The sequence below is a fragment of the Pecten maximus genome, chromosome 6, assembly GCF_902652985.1.
Source record: "Pecten maximus chromosome 6, xPecMax1.1, whole genome shotgun sequence".
In the NCBI taxonomy this organism is placed as follows: Eukaryota; Metazoa; Mollusca; class Bivalvia; order Pectinida; family Pectinidae; genus Pecten; species Pecten maximus.
Genome location: NC_047020.1, coordinates 13672007 through 13686369, shown reverse-complemented (window position 1 = coordinate 13686369; position 14363 = coordinate 13672007).

The window sequence follows — 14363 nt, the reverse complement described above, 5'->3', positions numbered from 1 at the left end:
TTGAAGAGAAGGCGTGTATAGGTAGGCGTGTGATAGTCGAACAATCAGTATATAAGTTCAGATTAATTCAAATTAAATAATTCAATTAATAAATTAATCAAATTCTATCGATTTGAAGATATAGTTCCTGGGTATATGAATTATTGATTGATATTCATAATTATTAACTGAATCTAGCATATGGAATAACATGCAGCATGACAAACATAACATATTTTATGAAAATGAATACTGGTATTTGTTTGCAATTTCATTTCAAAAGACGTGTTGAAATGGAATGCATTGATTATAATGAACCAACCACAGAACTGTCCTATAAGGAGCCAGTGTATAAAGTGATCTAGGTCCATGTGTCAACACAGACTTCCCCTGAAACTGTGGACAGCTGTGTTGGCACTGAATCATAAAGATCTATTCAGACATATTCTTTGGGTTGTCAGACCTCCTACAATCTCGTGGTAAGAATATATTTTACCTGCAACTGAAATTAAGTATTGCGTAGCATCTCTTTTTAATATTTGATGTAGCCAATTAAACTGTATGAAAAGTTGAAAAGTTGAATGGTTTGCAAAATTTTATTATAATCGTGGTAATTGAATTTTAAATACATTAACCCGGGTATGCACCACTTGACCAATGTTGGATGCGTCTGTATAAACATGAAGTTTGACAGTTTGGAAGTCGCAACACTAGATTTTTGACTAACACTGTCTTCAGCGTCCGAAAAGCTTGTTCCTGCTCTGAATTCCATATTACATGATTTGGCTGTAATTTCTTAGTCAGATCCGTCAATGGCAGGACTATATCCGCAAAGTTTGGGACACATCTGAGATATTAACCTACTAATCCGAGAAAAGATCTTAACTGTTTCTTTGTGTGCGGTATACGCCTGTTGTAGTGCCTGGATCTTGTCCTTAAAACTCCATTCCCTACAGAATGTCCTAGAAAGTCTAACTCCTTGTAGCCAATCATACATTTCGACGGTCAGATAGTCAGCCCTGCTCTGGTTAGTATGTCAAACAGTTCCTTTAATGTATCAGGAGGGTCCTTCTATGCATCCGTATGTATCAAAATATCATCCAGGAAACTGTCTACGTTTTCCATCCCATTTAGTAGGATTCTCATTGACCTGTTAAAAGTTGCTCCAGGATTTACTAGTCCAAATGGCATGACCAAAAACTCGAATAATCCGTCAGCTGTCTGGAATGCTGTGAATTTCCAACACTCTGGTTTCATACTTGCCATCTGCCAATATCCTTTACTTAATCGATCTTGATGAAGAACTTACTTAGATAAATCTTTGAGAATATTTCTTCGGGATCCGGCATTGGTTCTGCACTGTCACAGCATTGAGTCGTCGAAAATCTATGAAAACCCTGTTGGTGTTGCCGGTTTCTTCATTAGGACAACTGGAGATACGTAAGGCGATTTTGACGGTCTTATCACTTTCATCTCAAGCATAAATTTTCCCTCTTTTCTCACGGTTTCCCACAGCGCATGTGACACTGGATATGGTTTATATCTGAGTGGCTCCTCAGTTGTCAATGTGATACTATGTTCCCCTATTTCAGAATGTCAGAGGTATTTCAAAGGTAAATCAGTCAACACTCCTGTGTGGTCCTGTAGAATAGATAAAACATCTTTAAGCAGATCATCACAAATAGTTGCATTGGCTGATCACGGCTGATTATACCTCTACATCACGTTCTCGCATCATGTATTTCTTAAGTAGATTGACATAGTAGGTCTTTACCTTTCCTAGATCTTCCACTTCATAATTATTCCGACCAGTCTGTCTCCTTACTGCGAAAGGACCTTTCCAATACATGGATAACTTGTTATTGTCAGTTGGTAGGAGGATTAACACTTACATATTGGTAAGTATTTTGTACCTCTGGTTTATCCACTTCATTTGTCCACAATTCCCTTGAAATAGACACGGGGCCTCTTACCGCTCGGCCATACAACAGTTCAAAGGGGGTGGGGGGAGGGGATCAAGTACTGTCTGGAGGCGCCTTTCTATATGCGAACATCACTACATCGAGATACCTATCCCAGTCACTAGACTTCTCCACACATAGTTTCCTCAACATGGATTTTAAAGTTCCATTAAACTTCTCCATAAGTCCATTGCATTGGGGGTGATATGGAGTGGTAGTAAGTTGCGACATAGATAATGACGACTGACCTCTTTTATCTAATCTGAAATGAACTGTGTTCCTTGGTCACTCAATATTTCCCGCAGAATGCCTACCGTGAATATATCTGTACCAAGGCTTCTGCTACATGTTCCGTATCAGTGGTCTTCAGTGGAACAGTTTCGGGATAGCGTGTTGCGTAATCCACCATAGTCAATATAAAACGGTGTTTCCTGTCTGTCATGGGATGGCTGGAGCCCACTAAATCTACAGCTACACGACTAAATGGCTCCTCGATTAAAGGCATTTGAGTCGAAGGAACTTTAGATACTTTACTCTTAGGAAATTTTCTCTGAAAAAGGTCAAACGACCTACAGAACCACTAAACATCCTCGTCTATCCTCAACCTTTAAAACTGTGTGAAGATTTTCTCAGTAGTTTTCTTTGCACCCAAATGTCCTGCAAACGTCGACTCATGAGCTATATCCATGATTGATCATCGGAGCTTCCGAGGAACCACAAGTTGAGTTAGTTGTCCGCTTTGGTTCTCCTTATTGGACTTAAATTTCCGTTTGAGGACAGAATTCTCATTCACAAACCACGCAACATTGTTTTTACCCATTTTTATTCTCACCTGTATGGGCGAAATCTCTCAACCGTTATAGAGATTGATCCTCATGCTGGGCTGTTTGGAATTCATTCTTCCCTATATTAGTCCCATTAATGGTAGGTACCCGAAGTATTTTTGGTATCTTTGAACTATTCCTCTGCTGTGCCATTGTCTCTATCGCTTGAGCTTCTACTAGGGTGTGCGTTGACCACTTCCTGTATTTTAGTCTGTGATATCTCTCTCTGGATAGTTGATATCTATTTCCTGACCTCCTGGAATGTTGCCAATAATTAAGTCATAAATAGGATTTTCTAAACATTATGCACCCGTCTTACCCTGGAAGAAGGGAGTATTGATGGTAATTACAGCTACAGGAACTTCTCTTACTGTTCCATCGATGAAGACACATGTTATGACTATTGATGTCAACTGTTCTGTATTCACTAGGTTCCTTTTAACTACCACACCAATACAGCCAGTATCTCTGAGAAACGACACCTCCATTTGCCCTATGTAGCGCTGTGTCACTGGTAAAATTATCTTATCTTTACTTCTTACCTCAAAAGGTCCACATGCTGCACTAACCAATGGAAGATGATGTCCACATTTAAGAACTACCTCCGAGTCTTGAGGACAGCATCCTCGTTACCTCGTATGTGAGGGAACTACAAATACCGATACTCTCTTTTTTCTTGACAACCTTTTTCGCTCCCTGTGACTTGGTTTTCTTCTTCTCCTTGTGATTACGACTACACGATTGTTGGACTTTAGACTGTTCTATCAAAGAGGCTGAAGTATGGGACGGTTATGCTTACAGTCTTATATTCCCCTTACCGCCACGTGCATAACATCTTCGTTCTTTCCCATAATCCTCCTCAGACGTATCAGAAACCGAGAAAGGTGGATCCCCGTTCTTGTCAATGTCCATTGACGAAGACTTGTAACTTCTGCCTTTTCCATAGGATTTAAGATTAACACCATTGTGTGCCTCTAAGTATTGGTCAGTCAGCTTTGATAAATTTATATAACCTACAGCCTAGGATACAGTGTAATTATTGTACAGGATTGACTACACACATGCACAAGTATGAGGACTTTTTGCCAAGGTCACACAGCCAAATATAGATCATATACCTTGATGTACAGACAAACTAGGTCATTGGCATTCAACTTGAACAGGTATTTTGAAAACATTTGTAAACCTAAGAATCAAATTACCGGTATGAGAAATTCTACTGAAGGATTGTATTGCATGACAAGGCTGATAAAAATTAAGCTCATCTGAGTAAAACTTTAAAAAGTACATTTTAATCAAATAAATTTTTAATGTTAAAAATGTAACAGTTAGTTGAAAAAAATCAATTATTTAATGCCCTGAAAAATCTTACACTTAGCATTGGCATAACACATTTTTGAACAATACAAATCAGGATCTGTGATTGGACAATTTTCCCAGCATTAGTTCCTCACTTTGAATATTTTCTGTCAAATGTAGTCAAAAATTCATATGGCATGGAACTAGAAGGGCTAAATCGTGGACTGCAGTTCTTGACCAATGAAGGCATTTATGTTACAGATTTAGTAACGAATCGAACAATCAGATCAAGAAGTACATGCGAACAGATCATCCAAGTATCAACCATTCGTTGATTTGATGTTTGGCATGTAGCAAAGGTATTCAAAACAATGAGGATTAAGCTTTTTTAAAGCAATTTTAAGTGAATCTAATGTCATATAATAGGTTAAAATCTTAAGAAATGAATATTTAGGCATCAAATGCATTTAGAATCATTCTATCCTTTATCCATATTTACATTTTAGTGTAAAAGTTTGGTTGCTTGGTCTGTAATATCAGTCTATATATGTACAAAAAACTGTCTATAAAAAATAAGGGACAAAGTCAATAAGTCTTGATAGGAAGTTTGTGTACACACTGAGGTAAATATGAACAAATTTAATTACATACTTATGCATTATATAGAAATGTATAAATATATACATGTATTGTACCATATATTATATTTTATTTTCAGACAGCAGGCAGTGCAAAGAGGTAGAACAGGTTGTCCTTGGTAGACTTCTACTGTCTGATATTCAGAAGTTGCCCGCTGGTGAGCAGACTTCCAGTTTGGAATCAGTCAACAACATTGTTTGTTACTTTGCTCCACAGGCTGGCATCCAACTTCTATGACCAGATCAAAGCCAGGTAAGCATGTGATGCAATTTTATTTGATAGTTTTGTAATCAAAAATTAAATCGCTTTTGACACTTAATTGAAAAATCATATTTGACCTTCGAACTCTATGTACAGGTACATTTGTATAAGGTTAGGTTGTAAGACACAATGCTGATTTGGAAATAAATCATTTACATGTACCGGGGGTAACAAGTCATTTTATAAGATGTTCATTATAACAAGGTAAAGGCAATATATGGCTGATTTAATCAAATTACGTACATGTACATATTGTCTGTCCATGATATACATGTATAAATCATTTGATTCATTTTCAGACTATGTCAATGAACTCGTGGAAGAAGTGGCATTGAGGAGAGAGCTTTTCATAAGTTGCTCTAAATCAAGACAAGCCGCGAATGAAGAAATGGAATGTTCCCCATCATCCGTAGCATCAAGACATCGCCAAGTCTTTCCAGAATTTGATGCAAAAAGTACTGTAGAAGGTTCAACAGCAGCGTTTGCATTCCTATCATTTAGGATATTTAAAACCTGAATATGTCTGAAGGAAATACTTTCCTTATAGCTGCTTCAGAACATGGTGTTCACAATAGTTTAAAGGTCTCATGTTGATCGACGGTAAATCAATGAGCTGTGAATTAAGGCCTTACCTTAAGGGGTCACGACGGATAAAAAAATATACCCAGCGTTTTGTAAAAACGTCCCTAATGACTAGCACGTTCCCTCTGCCATCCGACGCTTTCTCTGTGAATTACACCATCAGGTATTGGTATCATGACAATAAGTAACATTAAATGTGAATTACACCATCAGGTATTGGCATCATAACAAGAAGTAAAATTAACTGTGAATTACACCATCATTTATTGGCAATATAAAAATAAGCAAACTAAACTGTCAATGTAAGGAAAACAAGGCGCATGAAACCTTGTATAAGGAATCAATATTTCGTATTCTGAATGTAAATAATTACTGGTAACATCCTGCATATATCACTGTCACATCATGTATTAAACGATGTAGAAAAACAGGTTTCCTCCTAGTCGAATGGTACCCTGAATCTTACACTCGGTTATGTTTATAGTGAGATAGTTATCGTCAGCGGTAACGCAAAAAAAGATGTAATTTTGGGACATCCCTAATTCGTACCATTTCATCATTAAAAATCATTGATAACATGCATTAATAAAAACGTCGTAGCTACAAGACTGCTCTTTACTTAAGTCTCCAAAATTAATCCAGCAGTTCCTAAAGATATTCATAACACCGACGATCAATTAGACTCTAAAATTCCCACAACTTGAAATATTGAATAAGATAATTCAGGCAACAAACAAGGTAATTACATTCAATTCATTTAACATCACTCTTATGCCTTGTTCTTGATAGGATCTTATACGTTTCTTAGATTTGGAGAATTAAAAATCAGCCATAATGTATGTGTTGTCAACTTTAAATGTAGAAATAAACATGAATCACGTCTAACCGGATGTGACGATCACACATTCTAATTATAAGTATAGCGATCATTAACATTGAAATTGAAGAGAAACAAGACTAGAATTACCTGCATCTAAGCGGTCACCAGAATGGATCATTGTTTCAGTTCGCCGATAGGTCTCCCGTTTTATTTTTTTCATCAAAAACCTTAAATATAACTTGCGCTTGAGATTATGGATACAGATCTATAAATATGATAAATTGAGAAACGTGGCCGGAACTTCCGCTACTTATCGCGAGCTCCGAACGAAATGCTTTTTAAAAATGGAAAGATGTAAATATGTTACAGTGAAAACAACTATATTTTCTGAAGTATCCTGTCTTTGTGTCCATTTTCCAAACCACAATAATTATTGACTTTAGCGAAAACAATTTGAAACCTAGGACACCCTGTTGAATATGAACATGCTTAAATGTCAATCACAACTACTTACAACATTGTACAGTATCATATTCGAGTTCAGTAATGCCTGCCGCAGTGTACGGTATCATATTTATATTTCAGTATAGGCGCCTCATTGTACTGTATCATAGTTGTAGTTGAGTATAGCCTGTCACAGTGTATTGTATTATATTCGAAGTTCAGTAAAGCATGCCATAGTGTAATGTGTCATATCTTCATTTCAATGTATCCTGCCACAGTGTATAGCATTATAGCATATTTGTAGTTCAGTATAACCTACCACATTAAACTGTATCACATTTACAGTTCACTATAACCTGCCACAGTATTCTGTATCATAGTTGTAGTTCAGTATAGCCTGCCACAGTGAACTTATCATATTTACAGTTCACTATAACCTGCCACAGTATTCTGTATCATATTTGTAGTTCAGTATAACCTACCAAAGGAAACTGTATCACATTTGCAGTTCGCTATAACCTGCCACAGTGTACTGTTTTATATCTGTAGTTCGCTATAACCTGCCACAGTGTACTGTTTCATATTTGCAGTTCACTATAACCTGCCACAGTGTACTGTTTTATATCTGTAGTTCGCTATAACCTGCCACAGTGTACTGTTTCATATTTGCAGTTCGCTATAACCTGCCACCGTGTACTGTTTCATATTTACAGTTCGCTATAACCTGCCACAGTGTACTGTTTCATATTTGTAGTTCAGTATAACCTACCAAAGGAAATTGTATCACATTTATACTTCACTATAACCTGCCACCGTGTATTGTATCACATGTGCAGTTCGCTATAACCTGCCACAGTGTACTGTTTCATATTTGTAGTTCGCAAAAGCCTGCCACAGTATTCTGTATCATAGTTGTAGTTCAGTTTATCCTACCACAGTGAACTTATCATATTTGCAGTTTAGTATAGCCTGGCACATAGTGATGATTCTTTTTTCTTGGACATTATAGCTGGCCACATTGCAGTTTTTGTTTTTCAAAATACTTTACATATGTATAATATAGTTTGATATTTTACTGTGTAATGACATTGCCACTTTCGTAGCGCGGTCTACCGTATCATTATTATACCATCGTATTTTGCATGTTTGAACATACATTAATCCCACAATTACAATTACATGCTATGTTTTTTGGCAATAACACAACAAACACTTTGATTGTCGAAAATTGAGCATTTATTCAAATGCCAGTTATTTGTTAACAAACCAAAAAAGATGGGGGTTTCTTACTAATAAAACGCCATAAGCTTGAAATGAAACTTGATTTCAAGTGCCCCAGCCAGAGTAAGTTGTGTGGACTAAAATTCTACTAGTTAATAAGTACATGTACAACAAAGAGTAAGACAATACAAATTCTTCTGCAATGGATTCTAGAACCACAATTAAACAAAACAAGTCTGCCCCACACAGATATTGAAAGCTGCCTCAGACAGTCCTTCAAATAATGTTGGATAATTGATATATTAATCTGTTGTAGTAGTCGATCTATGCCTAGGCATCAGAAATTGAATAAGGCTAAACATGAATTGAAAACCGCCTCAGACAGTCTTTCAAATATATTGGATACCTTGTATGGTAGTCTCTTTTAGCATTTATGCCTGTGCACCAGATAAGATATGTCCATTGTTGATGTTGTATTTTAAAGATCAGCAGGTAATCATTATCGGTACGCCAAAAAGTCGAATGATAGTCCGCCCGCATTCATGTGAACTGGAACTGACCCAATAGCTGCACATGTGTAAGCAAACTATATTTGACAATTTCGTTGTTGACAAAAGTTCCCTCTGCTCTCTGCATATTTGATTTTCATGTTTGAATAAGTACATTTAAGTATAAATTACACACATGATCATCGCTGAAGTCATGTACGTCTAGCTAGCAATGTTATGTCAGCGCTCCAGCTTCTGGGATGTCATCTGTTTATAATCAATTAACTTTTTATCATTTGGCTGAAAACTATTGTCAATATCTCGTCAATATCGATAATGTCAGTAAAATAAATTACTGCAAGGTAATTGTTTATTCATTTATTTAATCTGAGAGTCCTTTTCCTAACACCTGGGCATCATTTAACACATGGATGGATATATTTTAACGAATGATTATTAAAATAATCTATGCTACAATGGTTTTTGTTGCAATTATACGTATTTGATGACAGCAGCATCAAGATGCAGGCTCTAACTAAGTCCGACTTATTTAAGTAATGTTTTTGAAAATAATTACTTTTCTTTACCAACCCGTGTTCCAACAAGTAAACAAATTACTAACATACATAATCAATTTATAGAAAAGATAATAATAATCAATACATACAATTTTACATCCGTTTGTGTTATATCGATACACACTTTCATTTAAGTGAATCAAGTAAACAATTCCTATTACACCATAGTTAGACAATATATCATTTATTCGATCTTGAGTGATTATTTCATGTCCAAAAATCATTAAACATTAAGTAGCAAACATATTGTTTTGCAAGTTGCTTTCATGACCAAACATATCTGCTTTGGACAATTTGCAAAGAAAGAGTTTGTATGTGCGCTGCATTTGTAGGAAGTCTAACGGTACAGATGAGTTTTCCCATCAGACTGTGTCACTTTGTCATATATGAGGAAAAAAAAACAAGATTGAATACATCTTTTGATGCCGGGATGTCTGTGAGTAGAATAGATGACTGTGACTTCACAAAGTAAAAACATAACTTAACACATCTCTGAACATACTTTTTAGAATAAAACGTAGTGCAGTGAATTATCTTTGCTTGATAAACTATTGATGAAATAGTGTTGAAGCATACTATTTAAATCGAGTATCTATACAAAGAGATTCGATGTTGTAAAAAGAGATCCAGTGTCCCTACAGCTGATGAATTATACATTTTTAAACTGCTTTGGTATACACAACATGACTTTCACTGAATTTTGTAGGATTCATGTGGTGTGAATTGAACCAGACTATACAGACTAAGCACAGACGATGTACATACCAGCCTGCTATTTAAAGACGAGTGCCCAAGCAAATCGGATCTGTTCAACTCCATTCGGAACCATTAAAAATAACACAAACTCGCACTCTTATTTCTCTGGCATTTACTTTACACAACGATTGAAAATTATACGTACATGACTAAGAGATAATCTTCAGGTAAAATAAATCAGAAAATCGTCTTCATAATAAAAAGACATTCATTCAAGGTAAGGTCATTGACAACACCTGCTTAGAAGTAGATCAGTTGTTGGCTAGGTCAAATTGGGGTTTTTATACGACTCATAGTCATGTTTGATTACCTACATACATATTACTACTTTATTTACTATGAAAACCCGAATAAAGCGAACAAAAACTGATTGTATAGGAATCGACGACTTTTCTGTTAATGATATCGTAAAAAAATGTACCCCATACTTACATTCTGGAAACGATTCTATTATCTTTTCATAAGTTCATAAGTAGCCTTCAACAAAATGAAGCCAAAAAATTGCTTCAATATAATATGAGTTAACTCTCCGTTCAAAACCGAATATATTTAACACTATTGCCCGTTTCATTTCCTATTCATTGGTACTATCTGTGTTTTATGCTATTTTATTATTGTTCCGGAATTTCTAGTTCTGGATTTTTTTTCTTATCCTTGCCGTACTTAAGATTGACTATACATGAATTATAGGTTAAACACGATGGTATAATAAAATAGTACTCAAAATGTGAAAATAAGTTGTGCAAAATACTGCGAATCCTCAAAAATGCTGGCTACTCCAAGATAATTGGATGTGTTCAATGTCTGAGACCGTTCACAAAATCTTGTCACTGAAACAATTCACTGGATAGCAAAGATAGTAATTTTTATTTGATAACACCACTTGTCTATGTGTTTAACTACGACACGGATACATGGAGGATTCGTTTTTATAATGTAGCGTTAGCTCAGTACAGCTATTTACAAGACTATATATAGAATAATCAACTAAAACTGATAAATGACAAAATATGCAAGCATGCATCACATATACAGGGCAAATAGTTAAATAGCACGTATTAAGTGGTGATGTAAACGTAAATATCGTGCAACATGTAAATCAATATCATTCGCTTTTAAGTCTGATGTATATGTATGTCAATATTAGAAAAACTAAACATAGACAGAATAGAAGCTATTATAGCATAATCTAAAACAAAAATACAATATTTATGAGAAATAATAAGGAATTAGCAGCATTAAAATTTACTAACACAAGGGAAATTAATCAGCAGTAAGAACTAAAACTGTCAAATTACCTCAGGTTGGCATTATAGGAAAACTCGCAGCATGAAGCAAAAGCTAATACTCTCAGTCATACTGAGTCGGACAAGATAATGGATTCAGCCTTTGTAATGTTGGTAGATATACTTTTTCCACAGTCGGACTGCCTGGAATTCTTGCCATACGAAAATTGCTACCATCAAATAACATAAAGGTGTTTTCCAAATGGAACCAACACATCTTCCGTGTTATAGGCAATAAACATTACTGAACACGTTTAAGTTCACTTTTGCGACAACGAGAAATAACAGACCAACTTTGATTATGAGACAATCGGTGTATAATGTGTGTTCCAACGGATTGTGTTGTGTTAAGTCGCTTGTATGGATTTATATTGCATGTGAATACACAACTTGACGTTCCATTCTCTGTGTTGACTGAATTATACAATTTTTTATGAATATTTGCAAAAAAAAGTGTACAGTTGAATATAAGTCCATCATTATTTAGTTAATTGATTATCACCTGTTGAAAACGACAAGCCACCATGAAAATATTTACTTCATTTTCCGGATACTGTTTTAATTTATTAAGTCACTGGGAAAACGTCATACACAAAGTGTACTGCCTTTTACATTTATGACATCTCTGTCTTGTACACGAGCTAGGTGACCACAGCTAGTTTGCTGTTAAGAAACATAAGAAATTGATAATGAAGACATAATATGTGTTGAAAAGGTCATTTATTAATGACAAATCAATTACAGATATAAAGATATACCCCCAAGTTATAAATTAGAGAAATTATGACTATAACAGCAAAGATGGTGTAAAAAAAATAGGCATGACATAATACCCAAACAGTACATCCATAATATATTTAAATCAATATAAAGATTATATAACCTCAAGATTCCATTTTCAACATGATGAAAAGTTGGTATATGCATATTAGCAAGTATAAGGAGTCTAAAATTGACAGTTCAATACATGTTACACTGGGAGGGCATAATGGTGGGAAATCAAAAGTGTTAAAAAACTTCCATCAGTGGAGATAAACTTTTACACTTGATTTTCCCAATGGAGGTGACGCTACTGAGGGTCAATCTCCTCTGTGATAGGTCCGGTGGCTGGGCTACGTGGCTGCTGATTGGCTGACCAATCACACGCTTATATCCCTTAAGCCAAAATGACCAGAGGTCAGTCAGGTCCTGGGAATTTTCCATCACGTGGCCCAGATATGGACCTCCTTCTTGACCCCTCAATGTTAGCCCATTTACATAAAAACCAGAAACAATGGGAGATGCGAGTGGTGCCAATGTCCCCTCTCAACATATAATAAACAAACAATTACAGACTGACATAAATGTATTTATTTATACAAATATAAATAAATGTTATTTATGACATCTCTGTCTTGTACACGAGCTAGGTGACCACAGCTAGTTTGCTGTTAAGAAACACTAGAAATTGATAATGAAGACATAATATGTGTTGAAAAGGTCATTTATTAATGACAAATCAATTACAGATATAAAGATATACCCCCAAGTTATAAATTAGAGAAATTATGACTATAACAGCAAAGATGGGGTAGAAAATAGGCACTGATGACCTAGTCCAGATATTGTATAGAATGAATATATCTAGGGCAAGGTCATCGCCCCATCCGAGGTCACCAAGCTCGAGTAAGTGAGATAGTTGATATTTTCCTGATACAGATGATAGGAAATAGGTTATCAAATGACCAGAAGAATAAAATGGATACGCAGCAACACATAGCATATTTTTGATAAGCTCAAATGATTTAAACCACATGATATAATATGACCGAATGTAAACAGGCAGAAACAGTTCGTGCACTGTGACATGATCACATGAGTTACATAAAACAACATGATACAGGTCGCTCTGTCAGATAACATAAAGCGTTCGTAAATAACACAAACTGATGTGGACTGAACTGACCTTCCTCAAACTAATATAAGTAACCGCGGAGCTTGACAAGTTAATAATAAATTTAAACAACAATGTTATAACTAGAGGAAGCAGGCAGTACTGACCTTCCAATTATAACAAAATATTAAAATAATGTATACAAGATATTGAAAATTTAAATAACAAGAACCGTTACAACTCTAGGAAGCAGGCAGTACTGACCATCCAATAACCAAGTGGCAAATAATAGACATAAAAACTGCAAATATAAATTGACCAAACAATGTTACAACTTAAGGAAGCAGGCAGTACTGACCTTCCCATCATAACAAAGTATCAATATATACACATAATAATGAAAACATAAAATTCTCAAAACAATGTTACAACTTGAGAATAACACAGTACCAATATATACACATAATAATGAAAACATAAAATTCTCAAAACAATGTTACAACTAGAGGAAGCAGGCAGTTCTGACCTTCCCATCATAACAAAGCACCAATATATACACATAATAATGAAAACACAAAACTCTCAAAACAATGTTACAACTTGAGAATAACAAAGCACCAATATATACACATAATAATGAAAACATAAAATTCTCAAAACAATGTTACAACTAGAGGAAGCAGGCAGTACTGACCTTCCAACTCGTTCAATTCTAATGACAAGATGCAGACCAATGGACAGATGAATTCATGTTCGGAAAAATAACTATAACCTGATCTTTTATCCGTATTACTTGAATATACTGATACGAATATACGAGCGAACTGCATCAGACTTCCAACGACCATACTTCTGCAAAATAGATTGCGGAACACCGAGCTGTGTAGCCGTAGTGGCAGCCCCGATTCTGAAGGAATGACCTTTATATACTTTTGTGTCAAGTTTTAAAAATTTCAAAACTGATTAAAGAGATTTGCAAAAGGAGGAATATGTAACAGGGGCACCATCAGCAAATTGAAATAATGGACCTGTGCTATGTTTGGTTGATTCAAGGTATTTGCGTAATGCTGATACTGGGCAGTAAGTCTTATCTGCTTTAACAGGGATTTCCAGCGTTACAGGGTGATTGTCACAATGTTTGAAATTTGTGATTTTGACAGTCATACCTTTAAGTAGGGAAGTATGGTTGTCATACAAAAACGTTATATCACTTGTCTGTAAAATAGTAGACACCGAGTTATTATGGTTCAGGGTAATTTCGCCAATGCGCAAGAATGCGTGAAAAGCCAAAAGAAACATAGCTCTGCAAAGACAAGCCTTAAAGTGCGGGAAAATTGTTTTACCAGTAGCAT